At 36.0% G+C, this 20,742-nt stretch overlaps 1 protein-coding gene across 2 annotated transcripts in view; it reads left to right on the top strand.

The window, feature by feature from the left end:
• Positions 1 to 20,742, top strand: part of CSMD3 (CUB and Sushi multiple domains 3) — a 1,272,067-nt gene that overhangs the window by 327,957 nt on the left and 923,368 nt on the right. The window lies entirely within an intron of this gene.

The following is a 20,742-nucleotide window of genomic DNA, read 5'->3' as shown; positions in this document are numbered from 1 at the left end:
GGTTCAAAGTCCAACTGTTATTTAAAATATAGAATTCAGGAGCAGAGTGAGAGGTAGCCTATTTTTAAGCAATCTGGCTCTGTAGAACTCTTCAAATTATACTAAAAGTGCTCTCATACTTTGCCTTTCTCACAGGGCTTCTCATGGACAAGGGTTTGCTACATTTTTTTTTTCTCACTTTCTATTCTCTTCTTACTACTCTATTTTGTAGCAGAAAATGAGAAACAAGCAGCAGCAGTGAACCTGTCATTTAACTAGTAGAGATAGCAAGAGTGAAATGAAATCTATGCGACTGCAAGTGTCTTCTCAATCCCCTGCTGTGGCAATTTTGCCAGAGGGAGTAACAAGTCAATTGTGCCATCACCTTGCTGGAATCTTCTCACCGACAAAAATAAAACTTCTAGGTTACTGATAAAGAAGTCAGAAAACCTGAAACTGAGACTGCTGGCAACATTAAAATTAATAAAAATGCACTATTACAATAATAATACATTTTTAAAAATTAGAGACAAGTTGTGGCTGTCACCCAAGTTGTAGTGCAGTGGCACAATCCTAGCTCACTGCAACCTTGACCTACTAGGCTGAAATGATCCTCCTGCCTTGGCCTCCCAAAGTTTTGGGATTACAGATATTAGCTACCATGCCCAGTCAGTAATAATTTTACAGATATAACACCAATCCAGAATAAGCTTAAGTAAATTGATATAGGTCACACTATCAGTGTCAGATTTGTCCCCAAGTCTTTCTGATTTAGAGCAGCCACTTTTAAGCTCAATACATTACTGCCTCTCAAATAAATGTCCAAGAAATTGTATGGACATACTGAGAAGCAAAAAACATATTTAATCAGATAAGCTATTCTTTAGATATCTACCGTAAGTCAGCCTCATTCTAATACAAGATAAAACTGTAACTAATGTAATAGTAATATAGTCAAGAGTTGATGGCATTTATATTCTAAAGTCAAGTGAGACAACAATAAAAAAAACTATCGAATAGTGATAAGTTCAGTGAAGAAAAGATAATGGGATTTTGTAATTGAGACTGATAGGGGGATTGTTTTAGCTGACATAGTTATTAGTCAAGTAAAGCATTGCTGATTTTAATGACATCATGTAGTCAATCATAGGAAGAACTTGGGGAAGAAGCTACAAGCCACCAGGACCAACACAGGGCCTGAAGTTGAAAGGAGCTTTGTTAAATTTAAGAAAATGAAAACTGAGCAGTGTGTTGTGTTTACTCAGAGGTCTGTGTATTAAGATTAAGATCGTGGTAAGGACACTGGCTTTATTCCAAATTTAAGAAAAACCAATAGAATGTTACAAACAGGAGATTGTTTGTGACAGAATCTAATTTTCACTTTAAAAATATTAAAAATACTCTTGACTTCACTGTAGGGAATAAATTATAATGGGAGAAGAGAGATTGGAGTTGATAGGATATTAATTTGGTCCTATTGAGAAATGATACAGCATGGATAAGTGAATCAGTCAAGCACTTGGAGAGAAATAGACAAATGTTTGTATATATTTAAAGCTGATAGCATATTCACTGACAGAAAATAAATACTCAAATATATGGCTACCATTAGTTATGTTAAACATGATTCTTATCTTCAAATAATTCAGTGTGTGTTTGAAAGATTTGAAAAACACACACATACTGTAAGTTAAATGACAATTTCTTATCATTCTTAGAAGAACATTATCAGACAAAGATAAAGGTGCTTCTTTCTTTCTCCATACAATAATTTGTACCTACACCTGGAATGAGAAAATCAAGAAGTCGTTAAACTTGAATAAGAGGAGGGAAATATTCTATTATTTTTTTTTTAATTAAATGTCCCTCTAAAAGTCATGTATGTCCTCCAAAGCCATTCTATTAAATATCATTTAAGATAGCTATTTTGGTCACCCATTACATGCTAAGCTTATTTCTTTATTTTTGAGACAAAGTTTCACTCTTGTTGCCCAGACTGGAGTGCAATGGCGTGATCTCGGCTCGCCACAGCCCCCACCTCCTGAGTTAAAGTGATTCTCCTGCCTCAGCCTCCCAAGCAGCTGGGATTACAGGCATATGCCACCACTCCTGGCTAATTTTGTATTTTTTTTTTTTTTTTTTTTTTTTTAGCAGAGATGAGGTTTCTCCATGTTGGTCAGACTGGTCTTGAACTCCCGACCTCAGGTGATCCACCTGCCTCAGCTTCCCAAAGTGCTGGAATTACAGGTGTGAGCCACCATGCCTCACCATGCTAAGCTTATTTCTAATAACTGAAAATACAAAAGTGAGAAGGATAGACGTTATTTCTGTCCATACAGGATCAAATTCTTGCTGCTGAGTGAGACTTACTGTCCATAAAATAAACAGACTTACACAAACTTTCAATTTTTCAGTTTCAAGTAAACTGGGCTCAAGCTTGCTAATTTTAGATATGGTAAAATACTACATGAGATTTATGAAAATAAACAAAAGACATGAATGGATGTTAACTGACCTGACATGTGAAGTAGAATAGGGAGAAAGCTACTCAAACATGCATCAAATATAAATCCCAGCCAGGTGTGGTGGCTCTCACCTATAATCCCAGCACTTTCAGAAGCCAAGGCTGGAGGATCACTTGAACTCAGGAGTTTGAGACCAGCCTGCCAACATGGCAAAACCCTGTCTCTGCAAAAAAAAAAAAAAAAAAAAAAAAAAAAAATACATATATATAGTGCAATAATAAACAAACCTTGATATTCCAATTGTCTAATTCAATAAAGATTTATTTCTTATCTATGCAATATACATTGCAGGCTACATGACCCATCTTGGTCTTGTAGTTATTGTCATTTGTGGTTAATGTTGTTTTAGTGAAAGGCATATGGATTAAGATCATTGGTCATGGTTAGGACGCCAGTTTTATTCCAAATTTAATGAAGCTATTAGAATGTTATAAACAGGAAAGCATGTTGACATGATCTGAGTTCTACTTAAAGAGATAGTCTAGGCTTCTATCTTAATCTTTTCTCATGTTGTTAATAAAGACATAATTACCAAGACTGGGTAATTAATAAAGGAAAGAGGTTTAATTGACTCTCAGTTCAGCATGGATGAGGAGGCCTCAGGGAACTTACAATAATGGTGGAAGTGGAAGCAAACATGTCTTCCTTCACATGGCAGCAGGAAGCAGGAAAATGAGAATTGAGTGAAAGCAGAAGCCCCTTATAAAACGATCAGATCTAATGAGAATTTCTTCACTATCACAATAACAGCATGGGAGAACCGCTTTTATGATTCAATTACCTTAAACCAGGTCCCTGCCACAACATGTGGGGATTATAGGAACTACAATTAAAAATAAGATTTCAGTGGGGACATAGTCAAACCATATAATTCTCCCCCGGCCCCTCTCAAATCTCATGTCCTCACATTTTAAAACATAATCATGCCTTTCCAACAGTCTCTCAAAGTCTCAACTAATTCCAGCAGTAACTCAAACAGTCCAATTCCAAGGTCTAATCTGTGACAAGCAAGTCCCTTCCACCTATGAGCCTGCAAAATCAAAATCAAGTTACTTACTTCCTAGATATTATACAATGGGGGTATAGGCATTGGGTAAATACACCTGCTCCAAATGGGAGATATTGGCCAAAAGAAAGGGGTTATAGACCCCATGTAAGTCCAAAATCCAGCAGGGTAGCCAAATTTTAAAGCTCCAAGGTGATCTCCTTTGATCCCATGTCTCACATCTAGGTCATGCTGATGCAAGAGGCGGGCTCCCATGGCCTTGGGCAGCTCTGACCCTTGGCTTTGTAGAGTACAACACCTCTCCTGGCTGCCTTTACAGGCTGGTGTTGAGTGTGCTCTGGCTTTTCCAGGTGAACAGTGCAAGCTGTCAGTGAATCTGCCATTCTGGAGTCTGGAGGATAGTAGCCCTCTTCTCACAGCTCCACTAGGCAGTACCCCAGTGAGGACTCCGTGTGGTGATTCAAACTCAACATTTCCCTTCCACAATGCCCTAGCAGAGATTCTTCATGAGGTCTCCACTCCTGCAGCAAACTTCAGCCTGGATACCCAGGAGTTGCCATATACCCTCTGAAATCTAGGCTGAGGTTCTCATACCTCAATTCTTGACTTCTGTCTACCTTCAGGTTCAATATCACATGGAAGCTGCCAAGGCTTGAGGCTCACATCCACTGAAGTCATGGCCCAAGCTGTACCTTGGCCCCTTTTAGCCATGAGTGGAACACAGGGCACCAAGTCTTGAGCTTGCACAAAGTAGCAAGGCCCAGGACCCAGCCCACAAAACCATTTTTTTCTATTAGCCCTCCAGGCTTGTTATGGGAGGGGCTGCTGTGAAGACAGGCCATGGAGACATTTTTGGCCATTGTTTTGGTGATTAACATTTGGCTCCTTGTTAACTATGCAAATTTCTGCAGCTGGTTTGAATCTCTTTTCAGAAAATGGGTTTTTCTTTTCAGTCACACTGTCAGGTTGCAAATTTTCCAAACTTGTGTGGTCTGTTTCCTCTTGAATGCTTTGACACTTAGAAATTTCTTCTGCCAGATACCTTAAAGCATCTCTCTCAAGTTCCAATTTCCACAGATCTTTAAGGCAGGGGCAAAATATTATCAGTCTCTTTGCATAGCAAGAGTGACTTTTATTCCAGTTCCCAACAAGTTCCCCATCTCTGTCTGAGATCACCTCAGCCTGGACTTCATTGTACATATCGCTATCAGCATTTTTCTCAAAGCCATTTGCAACTCTCTAGGAAGTTTCAAACTTTCCCACATCTTTCTGTTTTCTCAGCCCTCTAAGTCTCTAAGAAGTTCCAAACTTTCCCACATTTTTCTATCTTCTTCTGAGCCCTCCAAGTGGTTCCAACTTCTGCCTTTTACCCAGTTCCAAAGTCGCTTTCACATTTTCAGGTATCTTTATAGTAAGTGCCCCACTGCCTGTACCAATTAACTGTGTAAGTCTGTTCTCATGATATTAATAAAGACTTACTGAGACTGAGTAATTAATAAAGGAAAGAGGTTTAATTTACTCACAGTTAAGGAGGGCTGAGGAGGGCTCAAGATACTTACAATTGTGCTTGAAGGAAAAGCAAGCATATCCTTCTTCACATGGCAGAAGAAAGGAGAAGAATAAGAGTCGAGTGAAGGCAGAAACTCCTTATAAAACCATGAGATCTTGTGAGAACTAACTGTCACGAGAATAGCATGGGGGAAACCACCGCTATGATTCAATTACCTCCTACCAGGTTCCTCTCATGACATGTGGTGATTATGGGAACTACAATTCAAGATGAGATTTGGATGGGGACAGAGCCAAATCATATCAGCTTCCCTATAGAAATACATTATAATGTTGTTTTAGTCTATTAATCCTGATATAAGAAATATCACCAACAGGGTACTTTATAAGCCACATAAATTTCATTCTCACTGTTGTGGATGTGGGGAAGTCCAAGATCAAGCTATGGGCAGATACAGTGTCTGGTGAAGGACTGCTTTCGGGTTCATAGATGATGCCTTCTTGCTGTGTCCTCACATAGAGGAGGAGGAGAATAAGCACCTTTGGGCCTATATTTTCTAGGCACTAATCCCATTATGAGAGCTGTGTCCTTAGGACCTAATCACCTACCAAACAGCCCCCTGTCCTAAGCCATTGCCTCAGAGGATAAGATGTAAACATATTAATTTTGATGGAACACAAACATTTTAATCATACACATTACTAGACATTTACTCAGATCTGTTGCAAAATACATTATAGACATAATAACCATATCTGGAAAGAACACAAAGATTCACTAAAGATAATACAGTTAAAATAGTGACACGTACCACTATCAAACCATGAAAATTAATAAACTATAATTACATGCAAAAATATGGATGAATCCCACAAGAATAATTGATTGCAAGAAGCCAGATTCCAAAGAGTCCATACTGAAACTTCCATTTTATAAAGTTCAAAACATGCAAAATAATCTATTATGCTATAACGTATAATCTATTATCTTCAAGATGGAAAGAATAAGGACTGAGAGGGAGGGTTTCTACCATTAGGCTAATGTTCTCTTCTTGATTTGGGTGTTAGCAACAAAACTGTGTTCATTTTGTGAAAATTTATCAAGCTATTCACTTAGAAGTTGTAGACTTTTCAGCACCTATATTGTATTTAATTTAAAACATTATGAAATAAAAAGGAGAACACTTCAAAAGTACATATTCTCCTAGTCAGCTGATATAGTGTGAGATGTCTCACAGATCTCCAAGGAACTGGTCAGATCTAGTCCTCCCCTTTCTGAATTCCCTGAGATGGTGATTAGAATCTGACGATTATTTAAGCATTCAGAATTTTCCTAGGTTAGTAGATCTCAAAGGTTAGCATGGATGAGATTCACTTGGAAGGCTTGTTAAAACTTCCATTGCTGGACCTCATCCTCAGAGTTTTTGATTCAGTAGGTACAGGGAAGGGCCCAAGAACTATGGTTTAAGTAACAAAAGTAGGCATCATCTCAGCTCTTTATATTTTATGAAAGCTCTGTCTTTATTTGTGCCTACTTTCATTTTTAACCTTCACTGCCCTCCTTGATTTCCCAATCCACTTCATGCTTTTTACCCTCAGAAAGTAAACTTTAATTTACTTCATTTATGAAAGTGAAGATGATTAGAGTATGATTTTTCTCAAAATTTCCAATGCTCTGTCTACCTCTGTTTCAAGCTAGGCTGCCATCAGAAACACTTAGAGAACATTTAAAGATACCTATAATTCATCTCCAACCCTCCAATTCCTACTCTTTGTAAAAACATTATTGGTTAATAATGGGGTCTACAGTAGGATGCTTTTTAAAAGTCCTCCAGGTGATGCTAATGCATGATCAAAATAAAAAAATGACTGTACTAACCCAGGCATAATAGCTAATCTATTCACTGTGGTATTCCCCATTTTTCACCTAGGTCAAGGTCTTTCTCCACCTGGGATCCCTTCAGCTGATAGACATCTCTCCAATATCTTTCCAAAATCCAAACACAAATGAAGCCAAAACATCCTATTCTCAATAGCAAGACCAACTAAATTTTTATTGCTTTATTCTATTATCTTTTCCTAACAGTAAATTTTCCCTCTTCCCTTTTCAAATTCCTCAGAAAATTTGTCTTTGTTTGACATTTCTATTCATTTTTCTGCAATTTATTTCTCAGTTGACTGCAGTCTTGCTTCTTTTCACACATTCTGTTGAAACCTTTTTCCTAAGTTCAGCAGTGGCTTACCAATAGACACAATTGTTCATATTTTTAAAGTAGAGTCTCTCCATGACATTTGACATTGTTATTAACTCATTCTTTAGAGAACATTTTTTGTCTTTCTTGTGAAATAATTTATTGATTATTCTTGTACCTGTCTAGCCACTTCTCTATCTACCTCATTCCCTCCTGTTTCTCTACCAATTAATTTAATATTATGGTTTCCCAGGTTTCCACTGTTCATACTACATACTATTTAGTAGAAGGTGAAATTTACTTTATTGATTTCAACTGTCCTCCACGTATATGATGATTCTGCAGTTTATGTCAGTCGGCTCAATCCTCTTAACCATTCAACTACTTGTGGAGAATATTTAATATTCAAAAAGCATCTTAACTAATTTGGGTAGCAATTATCTTTTCCAAAACTTGTATTCATTTCAAAGAATTGATTTCATGAATTTTAGTTTGAGTGGTTATTGATTCTCATTTGTAGAGAATACTCTCAGAAACTCTAGCAGTTTGAAGCAGCTGCTTAGGACAAGTAAAGCAGGAGAATTTATTGAAATATAGAGAACTTTTACCTTCATGACTGATTTCAAATATTATGAGACAGAAACAACAGTATGTGTTTATTTCTCTATTTCCTCGGCAAGACTGCATGTCCCTACCAGCAACACAGTTAAGATGGTGCCCTGAAGCTAAAGGCTGTCCTATAGGAAGCAGGAAAATATGACTGAAATCACATCTAAACCTAGCCCTTAAAAACATTATTTGTTGCTTAGTATGGTACATGGCACATAGCTATTTTCTATCTTTTTTCTCCTGTGCCTATCCCAGATGTAATCATTAAATGTGGATTAGAGCTTTATTCATTTCCTTAGAGGAAAGAGATGCAACATTACTATGTTCATTGCTGTATTTAATTTTATTTACAAATTTCAGCAATTGTACTGAGGTCAGCAGTTTAAATTACTGCTCCTAATATGACTACGGATGATTGGATTTTGATAAAAAACTACATACATAGTATGCATCCCTGTATCTATAAATAAAACTAAAAGGAAATATTCATAATTCTTAGTCTAGGAAACTTCCAGACTTCTAAGTCTGAGGTTTCTCCATTTAGTACGCTGTGGCCAGCATCTCTGGCTCCAAGGAGCACACAGTGCAGTGAGAACTCCTGGGCGGAGATATCAAGAAAGCCAAAAAACAAGGCACAGTTAAATTTCAAAGGTGACACAGTCAGCTGTGACAATGCAGGGATAAATAAGCCTTCTTGTGTTCTTTTGCGGGGGGCTTCCCTGTTATGGGATTGCACTGTGTACAGAAGTTAGTTATGCAGTTTTGATCATATTAAAAGGCCAGTACTCCACTTGCAAAACAAATTATAAAACTAAGCCATTTATTGAGGTAGTCAGGACTGTTTTTAGCATTGGCTCAGAAACAAACAAAACAAAAAATCCCAGCTGGTTTACCTTAGGCAAGTCACTTAAACACTCTTGGAACAAAGTTCAATCTTCAATGAAGTCAGAACTGTGATTAGCACTATTTGGGAGGTTCTGACATTTGGACATGAGAAGTCTACTTTTACTGTTATCCAGGCATTGAAATAAGACAGCTTGGGAAGCTTCAGTTTTCTGCAATGACTTCAGTCTCATGATTACTTCTTAGTCCAAGAACTGGGCTTTCTAGGAACTCAGGACAATTGCAACTGGAGTTGCAACACAAAATAAAGAGCAACTCTTGCCGAGGACACACACACACAAGTGTGTGTGTGTGCGTGTGTGTAGGTACATGTGTGTGTGTGTACATACGTGTGTGTGTACATGTGTGTGTATATATATGTTTTGTTGGGTGAGTTGTGTATATCATTGCATTCTGAGAGGTCTGGTTGCAGACCAAAGTCATTGAACTCACAAGGTCTTATCCTAGGGTAATTCACAGTCAATTCTTGTTATCCAACCTCATTTTAAAAGATGTTTTCTCAAAAACGGTAATCACGTACATACCATGGAATATTACTCAGCAATAAAATTGTATAAACTGTAGAAATATGCAATAACTTGGAGAGATCTCCAGCTGAGCAAAAAATGTAAACCCTAAAAGATTATATACTGTATCATTTCATTTTATAAGACATTTTGAAATGAAAAATCTTGAAAATGAAAGGCAGATAAGTAAATGATTGCCAGGGATTAGGAAGTAGGAAGAAGAAGAAGGGCAGTGAGAATAGTTTAAAAAGAGCAACACAGCCAGGCACGGTGGTTCCTGCCTGTAATCCCAGCACTTTGGGAGGCTGAGGCAGGCAGATCGTTTGAGGTCAGGAGTTCAAGACCAGCCTGACAAACATGGTGAAACTCTGTCTCTACTAAAATACAAAAAATTAGCCAGGCATGGTGGCAGGTACCTGTAAACTCAGCTACTTAGGAAGCTGAAGCAGGAGAATCACTTGAACTCAGGAAGCAGAGGTTGCAGTGAGCTGATATTGTACCACTGTACTCCAGCCTGAGTGACAGAACGAGACTCCCTCTCAAAAAATAAACACATAAATACATAAATAAAAAGAGCTTCACTAGAAATTCTTGTAGTGATGGGCCTGTTCTGTATATTGACTGCAGTGGTAGATGCTCAAACCTACACATGTGATAAACTTGTATAGAACTACATACACACAGTAAATGAATACAAGCAAAACTGAGGAAAGGTGAATAAGATTGGTGGATTGGGGGGGCGAAGGGAGAAAGTGAATAATCACTGACTAAAAGGTACAAAGTTTCAGATAAACTAGAATAAGTTGTAAGATCTATTGCACAGGAGGAAATCTATGAGCAACAACAATGTATATTTCAAAATAAGTCACAGTAAATTTCAAATGTCTCATTTCGAAAAATGATAAATAATAGAGGTGATGGATAGGTTCATTGGTTTGATTTAATTATCCCACATGGTAAACACACTTCAAAATATCACACTATACCCCATGAATATATATAATCATGGTTTGTTGAATAAAACAATATTTAATTTAAAAATCCTTTGAAAACTTCTTCTGACCTGGGAATGACAAAGATCATGACTTCAATCCTGTCTTTTTCTCTTGTCCCAGGCTGTGGTCTAAATTTATGTCCCCCCAAAATTCATACATTAAAATCCTCTCCCCATAGTGATGATATTAGGAGGTTGGGCCTTTTGGGAGGTGATTGGGTCTTGAGGGCAGAGCTGTCATGAATGGGAATAGTGCTTTTATAAAATAGGCTCATGGAGCTCATTGAACCCTTCTACCACATAAGTACACAGCAAGAAGGCACCATCTATGAACCATAAAGTGGTTCCTCACCAGCTATTGAATCTGCCAGTGCCTTGATCTTGGATTTTCCAGGCTCCAGATTTGTGAGAAATAATAGCTTAAATAGACTAAGACAGAAAACTGGTACCAAGAAGTAAGGATGCTACTGTAACAATACCTAAACATGTGGAAGCATCTTCAGAACTAGGTAACAAATAGAGGCTGGAATAGTTTTGAGGTACATGCTGAAAAAGTCTGCATCATTGTGAATGTCCATTCATTAAGGACAATCTTGGTGAGGGTACAGAAAGAGAAGAGGAGAGCTGTAGAGAAAGCCTCAATCTTCTTAGATTAAAAACTTAGTCATTAAAAAATGTAGAAATATGGACGGTAAATGTGATTCTGATGAGGTCTCAGATGGACATTAGGAACATGTTATTAGAAACTAGAGAAAAGGTGATCCTTGTTACAAAGTGGCAAAGACCTTGGCTGCATTGTATTCATGTCCTAGTGTCCTAGAACTTCTGGTTAATGATGTAGGATATTTGCATGAAGAAATTTCTAAGCAAAGTGTTGAAGGTGTTCAGCGTGACTTCACTTCTCTTCAAGCTTATAATAAAATAGGAGAAGAAAGAAATGATATGAAGATGGAATTTTTTAAAAAAGGCAAGTGGAACTTAAGGATTTGGAAAACTGTATGACTGTCCATATTATAAAAAATGAGGACGTGTACAGGAGAGAACAGGAAGGGTGAGATTAGATGACCCTTTGATAAAGAGATTAATATGGATCAACCTGGTACTATTCATTAAGAAAGTGGAAGAATGATACCAAAGGCAATTTGGAGATCATGGGGCTGCCATTCCCATCACAGGTCCAGGCTACAAGAGCCTGGGGAAGAGAGCAATTTCAAATAAAGGACTGGGGATGCTTATGGAACCTCAGTTCTTGCTGCCTGCACTCTGTTTCCATGCTTCCCAGCCACTCCTGGAGTAGCTTTGGTGGGTCCTGGAACAACATGGGCTGTGTCCAGCAAAGTTGTGGGGTCATGGCTGCCTTCATCTAGATTGAAAAGGGTGCCCTGTAAAGAAAGCTGTGGAACTCAGAAAGAAAACTGCCCTGGAAGTGAGGCTACCATGAAGAGTTTTCACTAGGTCAGTGCCCAGTGGAGCCATGGGAGCAGGACCACCCCAGAGAATCCAGACCAGTAGACTGTTGGGTATGTGATTTCAGCTCTGGAGAGCTCCAGGCACAGAGCCGATTTGAAGATGAGGCCACAACATAGAACTGTCATGGGAGCAAAGCTGCTTGAAGCCTTGGGAAGCCAATCTCAATCCCTGGGGGGTACACACTGAACCAAAGAATTTTATTCTTGAGCTACAAGACATAATATTGTTTACGTTGTTAAATTTCGGTCTTACTTGTTACCCCTTTCTTCTGTCCTATTTCTCCCTATTGGTAGGGGAATGTCTATCCTATGTCTGACCATTGTATTTCAGAAGCACATAACATTTTTGATTTCAGAGGTTCACAGTTAGAGTAATTTGCTTCTGCACAGTGATACCTTGAGTCTTATCCATGGCTGATTTACATGATATCAAAATAGGACTCTTGACTTTGGACTTCCAAGTTGATACTAGAATTAGTTAAAACTTTTAGAGCTATTGGGATGGTATGAATGTATTTTGAATGAGAGAAAGACATGAATTTTTCAGGGCCAATGTTGGAAAAGATGTTTTATCCTCACTGTTCTACAGTGGTGTTCTTGTCATAAATCAAGTGTTGCTGTTGTCATGAATATGTGTGAGTCTTTATCTGAACTCTTCATTACGTTCCATTGGTTGACTCTTCTATACTTGTTTTTAATTCTCCATTATTTTGATTATGGCAGCTTTATAATAAGTCTGAAATCTGGAATCTGGTTGTTTTTCAGCTGTATATTCTTCTTTATGATTGTTTGAGTTAGACTTAGCTCTTTGCATTTCCAGAAAATTAAAAAATCAGCTTGTCAATTTACACATGCACATTTGCCAGTATTTTGATTGTGACTATTCTGAAGTCATAGGTTAATTTGGGAGACAACATACTCATTTGTTTACATAGGTCTTTTGTATTTTCTCTCAAAAATGCTTTAAAATATTTTGAGTGGAACTTTACCCAGCTTTTTCATGTCTTAGTACCTTCATTCCTATTTGAAATTTTATTACATTAAAAATGGTACTTTAAAAATGTCAGTCCAATTGTTTGTCTCTGATATATTATTGTATATTTCCTTGTATTTAGTTGTACTGCTAAATTCACTCAGTAAGTTTACTTTATCAGTGACTTTAAAGAATGTCCTGTATATACAGTTCTGGAATTTGCAAATAGTGATGATGCCCTTTCTTGAAATTAAGGATGGAGAATAGAAATTACTTAACTAAGAATTTCCACTTGCTGAAGAGAAGTAGAAATTTTCCAATTATGTTATTTTGACCTGCAACTTATATAACTTGTTCTTTTTTTTTTCTTTCTTTCTTTTTTTTTTTTTTTTGAGATGGCATGTCACCCTTTTGCCAGGCTGGCATGCAGTGGCGCAATCTTGGTTCATTGCAACCTCCACCTCCTGGGTTCAAGTGAGTCTCTTGTATCAGCCTCCTGAGTAGCTGAGACTATAGGCGCCCGCCACCATGCCCAGCTAATTTTTATGTTATTAGTAGAGACAGGGTTTCACCATGTTGGCCAGGATGGTCTCGATCTCTTGACCTCGTGATCCACCCACCTTGGGCTCCCAAAGTGCTGGGATTGCAGGCGTGAGCCACCACGCCTGGCCTCATATCTTGTTCTTAAAATGTATTTAGCAACTCACCCCATTGTTTTACTTTGTTTTGACTTTTTGCTCCATTTATCATACTATTCCTATGTTTTTGAACAGTGATGTATTTTTTGAAATTCTGTTTATTCTATTCTGTAGATTCTCAAAGATCAGAATCCAAAATGATGATCAATTTAAATAATTATATTCATTTATTTGTTCATTTCATGTTTAATTCAATAAATTCACTTGGAGTCACTACTATACATGTAGGTGTAGTAGTTTTAAGTAACAGATACAATATAAGCAAAAAGGGACATAAACCCTGCCTTTATGAAGTTTACAATGAGAGGGAGGCAGACATTTTAAATACTCAAGTGGAAAAGAGACCCTGCGATCATCAACATATAGTCATTGAAGCTGCCCAAGAACACAGCCTCCATCCAGATAGAGAATAAAGAATGTGTATGGCAAAGACTGCAATTCTTTCTCAATTCACTGACAACTTATTAATCAGAATGCAGCTACATGGCCTCACTTAGTTGTGAAAAGCACTAAAATATTTGTCCTGGCTGGCAGCAGCCTCCCAGCAACACCTCATAAGTGGAATTGGAACATGAATTTCAGATCTCAGCTAGTCGTCTCTACCACATCAAGATGCAAACAGCTCTATGCCTTTTGTAACTATGGATTTTATATTTTCATCAAATTTGTAAATCCTTTGACCATTAATCTTTCCATAGTTTTCCATGCTTGCCCCTGCTCCACAACCTTTTTGGAACTTCAATAACACATATTAAACTGTTTGGCATTTTCCTACAGGGAATATCTGTTCTTTAAAAAGACATCTTGCTTTTCTCATAGCTGCATTCTGAATAGTTGCTATTGCCATGTCTTTAAGTCCACTATCTTTGCTTTCATACTGTTAACTCTTCTATGAGGCCCACTGAGTATTTTTTTTTAATTTCTAGTAATATATTTTGCATCTCTTAAAGTTTCATGTGCTCATCTTTTTATATCTTCCCTTTCTTTCCTCACAGTGTTCATTGAGTTCAGTTTTTCTGAAAAGGGTTATATAGTAAATATTTTAGGCTTTGCTGTGGTTACATAGTCTCTAACATGTATTCATCTTTGATTTTGGTTTGTTGGTTTTTACAATCCTTTAAAAATGTAAAAATCATTACTAGATCACAGGCAATACGAAAAAAGTCTATAAGCCAGATTTAGTCTGGGGTGTAGTGTGCTAACCCTTGTTTTAAGTAGTTGAATATAGTTATATATGTTATAAAGTCCTTATTTTCTAATTCTATCATCTCTATATTTTTTGGTCTGTTTCTAATGATTTTTCTCTTGGTTATGGGTTGTATCTTTATGTTTATTGACATAGCTAGTACTTTCTTTTAACTGTATGTTGAACGTGGTGAATTTTAAGATACTTAGTGTCTGGATTTAGTTATCTTTAAGTAATCTTGAGCTTTCTTCCAGTATGTATTAAAGTCACTTTTGGTTCACTTTGTGTCTTTTGAGATTTGTTTTTAAGCTTTAAGTATTGCATTTTTAAGTGGCCTTACCTCTAGGCGTAATTTACGTCTCTACTGAAGTGCACCCCTTTTGAGATTTCTACTGAATACTCCATTCAATTAAAGTGGACTCTATATTCTAGCTAGTGGTACCTGAACAAATCTCACCCCTGTGTGCTTCGTTGGAACCATTCATCTGACACATTCGTCTTTATGTGACTTCATGAAATTTCATCCAATTGCATGCATTTATTAGTATTTAGCAAACACTAATGAAGAAAACCCAATGTAAATCTTTCGAGTCCTTTTCTTCTGCAGAGCTTCCTCCTTTCTAGAACTTTGCCCTATGACTAACATTTCCCTCATGTTTCCTGAATTCTATCTCCTGAGCTGAAAGGACCATCGTGCTCTACTTGTAATCCCACTCCTTATTCTATGGTCTAGAATGTGTCTCATTAGAGAAAGTCAAATGATTATAGGGCTCTCCTTAGTTTTTTTCCTCTCTTAGATCACATTTCTTCATGGACCTGGCTTAATGTTTTAAAACAGTTATTATATATATATTTTTCTCAGTTTTAATTTTTAAGTCAATAATGTAAATTTGTTCCCTGTTGCTCTTTCATGGTTATTACTTGATTTAATTTAAATATTTTATTCTCCAAATCTTTAAATAATTTAAGTTTTATTGAATGAATGCTTATATTTTTGTCTTATTTAGAGATTCTGAGAAGTATTTAAAGCTGGATGTTTAAAAACACATACTTATTAATTACTTTCTTCAGTGCATTAGCTGTCTCTCATTTTCTCAGCATGTCTCTTTGGAAGGTAAATGGAAATTAATGTAGGATATTTGTAAAAAGCATATTTGTGCATTCAAAAATGAACTTTCAAAGCTAAAATGCCATTATACTTTGTTCTTTTTACTTTTCAGAGGTGTTTATCTCAGTGAATGTTGAGTATTTTTCTTTGATCTGTTATACATGTTTTTCTTTTTAATTTCATTTGCTTTAATATGAAATGAACTGAGGGAGCTTAACTGAAAAATAAAAATATGAGAATCTTTAATTTCCTTTAGAATCATTGAAAATACACTTTTGTTTTCTTCATAAGCTGGAAAGGTATTATGTGTTGTACCATGACAAACATAAAACAAAATTATCAATCTGAAAGAACTGTTATTTACCCAGTTGCTCAATTTTCTTCTCCATGAGAAAAGGGTTTCTCCTTAAACACAACAATGCAAAAAGTTGAATTATTAAATGTAAGTAGAAGCAGTTACACAAAATTAACTACTGCTCCATATATGTAATATGATGGCTAATTAATGACAGTGTAATATTTAAATAGTTTGTCTAATTAGGCACACAACAGTGATGGCTGTCTTGGGACAAAATAAAAAGCCTCACATAGATGTCAGTTTCACTTGAGTGCTGATGGAAATTTTAGATTTAGCAAAGGATATTTGTAGAAAAAATGTCCCATGATAAAATTTGAAATTGAATTGAATGCTTAGCATCTGGAATTGACCAAGTGTACTGCTCTCCTACAATTTACACTTCATTTCTCTTTGGTGATAAACAAGCCTATATACTGTACCCCACACCCAACCCTAAGCTATTTCAGAGGAAACTAATAGCAAGGCAGAGCAGAGTATAAGATCAGTATCAGAAAAGATGTGTTATAGAAAACCATTTAGGTGTTTTTTGAAACTGTGTTTATTTTTTTATTAACAGCCACGTTTGGAGAAGTTCCAATTTATATTATGTTCAATGAAATGTTGTGGTCTCATACCCAAAGCCAAAACAAGATCATATATTTACAATATCTAAACAACTGTCACAGAGATTAAAAGTAAATAAAAAAATAATTTTAGGAAAAAGTACATTTTTGAAATCATAGTGAACTATTTTTAAAAACCTTTTTACTATAATACAGCTAATCTTTATTTTATTTCATTACGTTTTTCCCTGCTCTATAGGTAAGAGATAAAAAGGCATTATTTATGAATTTTACATAAATTCAGTTATTTTAAAGTATAATAAATGGTGTTATTTGATGATAGATTTATAATATTTTAAACAATTAAAATGATATTTACTAACATTTTTAACAGCCATAGTTTTTAATTAATAAATTTAAATACACTAAGAACTTATGAGAGAATTGATAATATTGCTCCAGAAAGTTGGAATAAATCCAAAGTCCAAAAGGGTTAACAATTTTAGTCCTCATTCTTAAAATTCCACATTATCTTTATTGAAACCATTAGCTGAATTTGTGGTTTTCTTCACGTTTTACAGTTTTACAACGGATTGACTTTGCAAGCTTCTTAACATGCAATTTGCTAACATCTGAGCTATGTAAATGTGTATACATATACATATATAAAAAATTAAATGACTTTATGTCTTACAACCTTTATACTTTTCCTAGAACAAGAGTAGAGAATCCACCATTGTTTTTATTACTCACTGTATTATCTGTATGTTAAGCAACCACATTTGGAAGCCATCACAACTTCTAGTTAACCTCAAAGGGATCAAAGGGAATCTAAGGTATTTAATGGCATTGTTTTACTATTTAGGTGAAAATATATTATTCTTAAGCCTTGGCCTAAGATGGATGTTGTAATTTATTTTGTCACCATGGCATTTCCTCTGACATATCTAGAAAAACCAAACTAATCTTTTGAAGATAATGAGATAAAAATATAATATAGTCAAAACGAGATGTTTTATCTTTAGGCAGCAATGAATCATGCAAGAATTTGCATGGACTCTTGATTCAGCCTCCTAATCTTCATTAACTATGGCTTTCCTCTGTTATCCTTCCATAGAGCGACTAAATGATATTTTCAAAACCTAAATCCAATTGTGCCATATCCCCACTAAAAACACTTTAATGTTCCATTACTATGAATAAATTCCATAGCCTTGTCAGAAATGTCCTGCAAGGTCTAACCCTTAGTTGCCCTTCCAATTGCATTTGGTACCAAATAGCCCCTCACCCTTTTTGCTGTAGCACACAGGCCCTGGTAAAAGTGTCAGTGAAGCTGCAGGAACACTCTTCCCTCTGCTTTTCATCTCGTTATTGCTTACTATTTTGCTTTGAGTTTCCAGTCCAGCATCACTTCCTCAGAAAATTCTTGTTCCTTAATTTGTCAACTAGTTCAAGGCCCCAAGCATACAGCATTAGTACTAAATGTTCCTTCTTCATAGGACCTGCTGGAAATGTAATCTTTTGTATTCATTTTGCCATTTGTTTAGAGCCTGACTCTAATAGAACACTCCATGAGAGCAGGGATCATGAAAACGTTTTACAGTCATTACAGTTGGAGAGATTGCATGATTTCCTCCTGGCACTTGGCAGATCTCAATGAATACTTTTTGGACAGATGACAAAATGAATAAATTTTGTTTCACAAGAAGTTTATACAAATGGCCAATATGATCCTATGTGCATCTTGAGCCTCTTAAGGAGATGGTTCTATGGAACAACCTTCTGTGAACCCCCCACTTTCTGTGAATTGTTGGATAGAAAATGTTGTAGACATCATTTATTAAACAAGCAAGCCTGGAGGCCATGACAGAGTAATGATGAAAGAACAGAAGCCTGTATCCTGTCATTTACAGGATATGTACCAACTCGTTTTGAACAGAGACCAAGCCATGGTATTTAGCAGAAAGAGCACAACATTGGATTCAAGAGTTTCATGGTTTGTTCTAATGCTGCCTTTTACTTGTCCCAACTCCACTATAAGTTCTTTTTAAATTGACTTAGGTAGTATGTCCTGCTATGAATTCATAATTACAGAAAATATGGTTTTTTAAAAAATATTGCCTTGAATTCAGCATTTAAGTAGGGACACCAAACCAAAAATTTTTTAAATCTAACATTTACTGAAGCAAAGTTTACTTTTTTCACCGTTTTGTCAGATATTGATTCTATAATAGTCTCTGTCATAATAAACATATTAAACAGAAATGCTGAGCATAGAACTCAGTACAAAAATCTACATGAACATTGGCTTGAATGATGGAGAAACTGAGTTCCTATCCTTGTTTTCAAGTGAAAATTAGTCATACACTTGAGTTGAAATTGTTTTGCTGTGAAATAAAGATTTCCTTGAAGTGAGCTGTTTTCTGGGTTGTACTCTCTTCCATGTGTCAGGAGTATAGAGTTATTTCTCTGCATTGTGAGTCTAAGTTGAGGAAATTCAAAGAGATCATGTAGAGAAATTGATTTCTATGCCTTGAAGCTTATGGAATATAATATATTATTATCATTAAAATGATGGCTAAAGTATTTAAATATCTATTGCAACCCAAGGGACTGCATTTTGAAAGAAACTGCATTTCCACAGAGGATGAATAAATGGGTGTGTTTTCATTTGACTAAATGCAGGATTTTTGTGTGGGAGTTCTGTTGTGGCATGGTCTTACATCCTGCCCAAGAGGCCAAACTGAAAAGGTGAGGAGACATATGGAAAGAAGATCGAACTGTACTGTTCTATACCTATAGCATAAGAGAGAAATGTAAGCAGCCAGCTGGAGAAACACAATCACCCACAGTAATGGAACTGAAGGTGACACCTCTGTGGATCCCATGAAGCGGTGTATGAGTGAAAGAATCATCTTTCTTTAATTGTCTGACAAAGCTCCTAGAAACCAATGCCAAATTAGTGTTAGGAAAATAAGAGGATTCATATCCTCTGATCCTTCCTACTTGTAACCCCAGGAGGCCCATAGAGATCTCAGTGAGAAGGGGAGGATGAACAGAAATACTAGCAGGGAAAACAAGGAAGAAGACTGACTTCTCCATCTCACCTCAGCCCCACCTCTGCTCCATCTGCCACAAGTCCAAGGTATGGGGAGCAAAGAAGCTTAATCAAAATGAAGTTAATTTATTTTTGATTACCCAGGACTGGATGTATTAATTGATGTACTGTGATTTTTTTAAGTTAAATCATTTATTTTTAAACAGACAAAAATTATGTATATTTATCATGTGTAAATGATGTTTTGAAATATGTGTTCATTGTGGAATGGCTACAGTGAGCTAATTAACATTTTATTTACTTCATATACTTTTCATTTTTGAGATGAGAACACTTAAACTATAATCTCTAAACTGTAGGATTTTTTTTCTTTAATCTGAGTGTGATCTAGAATGTTATGTGTCTCCTTCAGATTTTATCCAGAGGAAGGAAAATAAGTAGCTTATTGAACTTGTTTAAATAGATTGTGGGTCAGTTGAACTGTGAATATATGCTAGTGAAATAATTTTTTGTCAAAGTAGTATTCAACGCTGGTGTTGGTACTTGAGAAGGGAAATAATATAAGTGATTTATGGTTGGGGGTAGAGACAGCAGTACAGGCTTACTAGAAGGTTTAGGTCTTGAAGGCATTGGTGAAAATATTTGTAGTAGTGTGCCACATGGTCTAGACAAGAAAACTAGTTCATTTTAATTATCTGACAAACTTACAAGAGAAAGAACACACACACAAAAATAAAAATATATATATATATATTTAATGTGTGATAAATGTTAAATATCTTTTAAGAGGAATATACTTACATTTTTGATTTATAGATTATGGAGCTAAATGGATGAAGAGCAAGAAAGAAAAAAGCAAATACCATTTGATGCATATAATATAGTAATAAAATTGTCTCTAATAACAATTTTTTTTTTTTTTTTTTTTTTTTTTTTTTTTACTTTCTACCCATTATGGAATTGAATAGAAAGATATTGTCCGTGTCTATTGATTTAGGATCTGGAGCTATCGGTCACATCAAATAATAATTGGTCATTATGGAGCCAGAGTTTTCCTCAAAAACTTGAATTGAAGGAATTTCCTGAGTCGGCCAAGGCAATAACCTAAGTAATAAGATAATTTATTG

This window comes from Chlorocebus sabaeus, chromosome 8 (assembly GCF_047675955.1).
Source record: "Chlorocebus sabaeus isolate Y175 chromosome 8, mChlSab1.0.hap1, whole genome shotgun sequence".
NCBI lineage: Eukaryota > Metazoa > Chordata > Mammalia > Primates > Cercopithecidae > Chlorocebus > Chlorocebus sabaeus.
The sequence above is the reverse complement of the archived record's forward strand: the minus strand, read 5'-3'. Positions and strand labels throughout refer to the sequence as shown.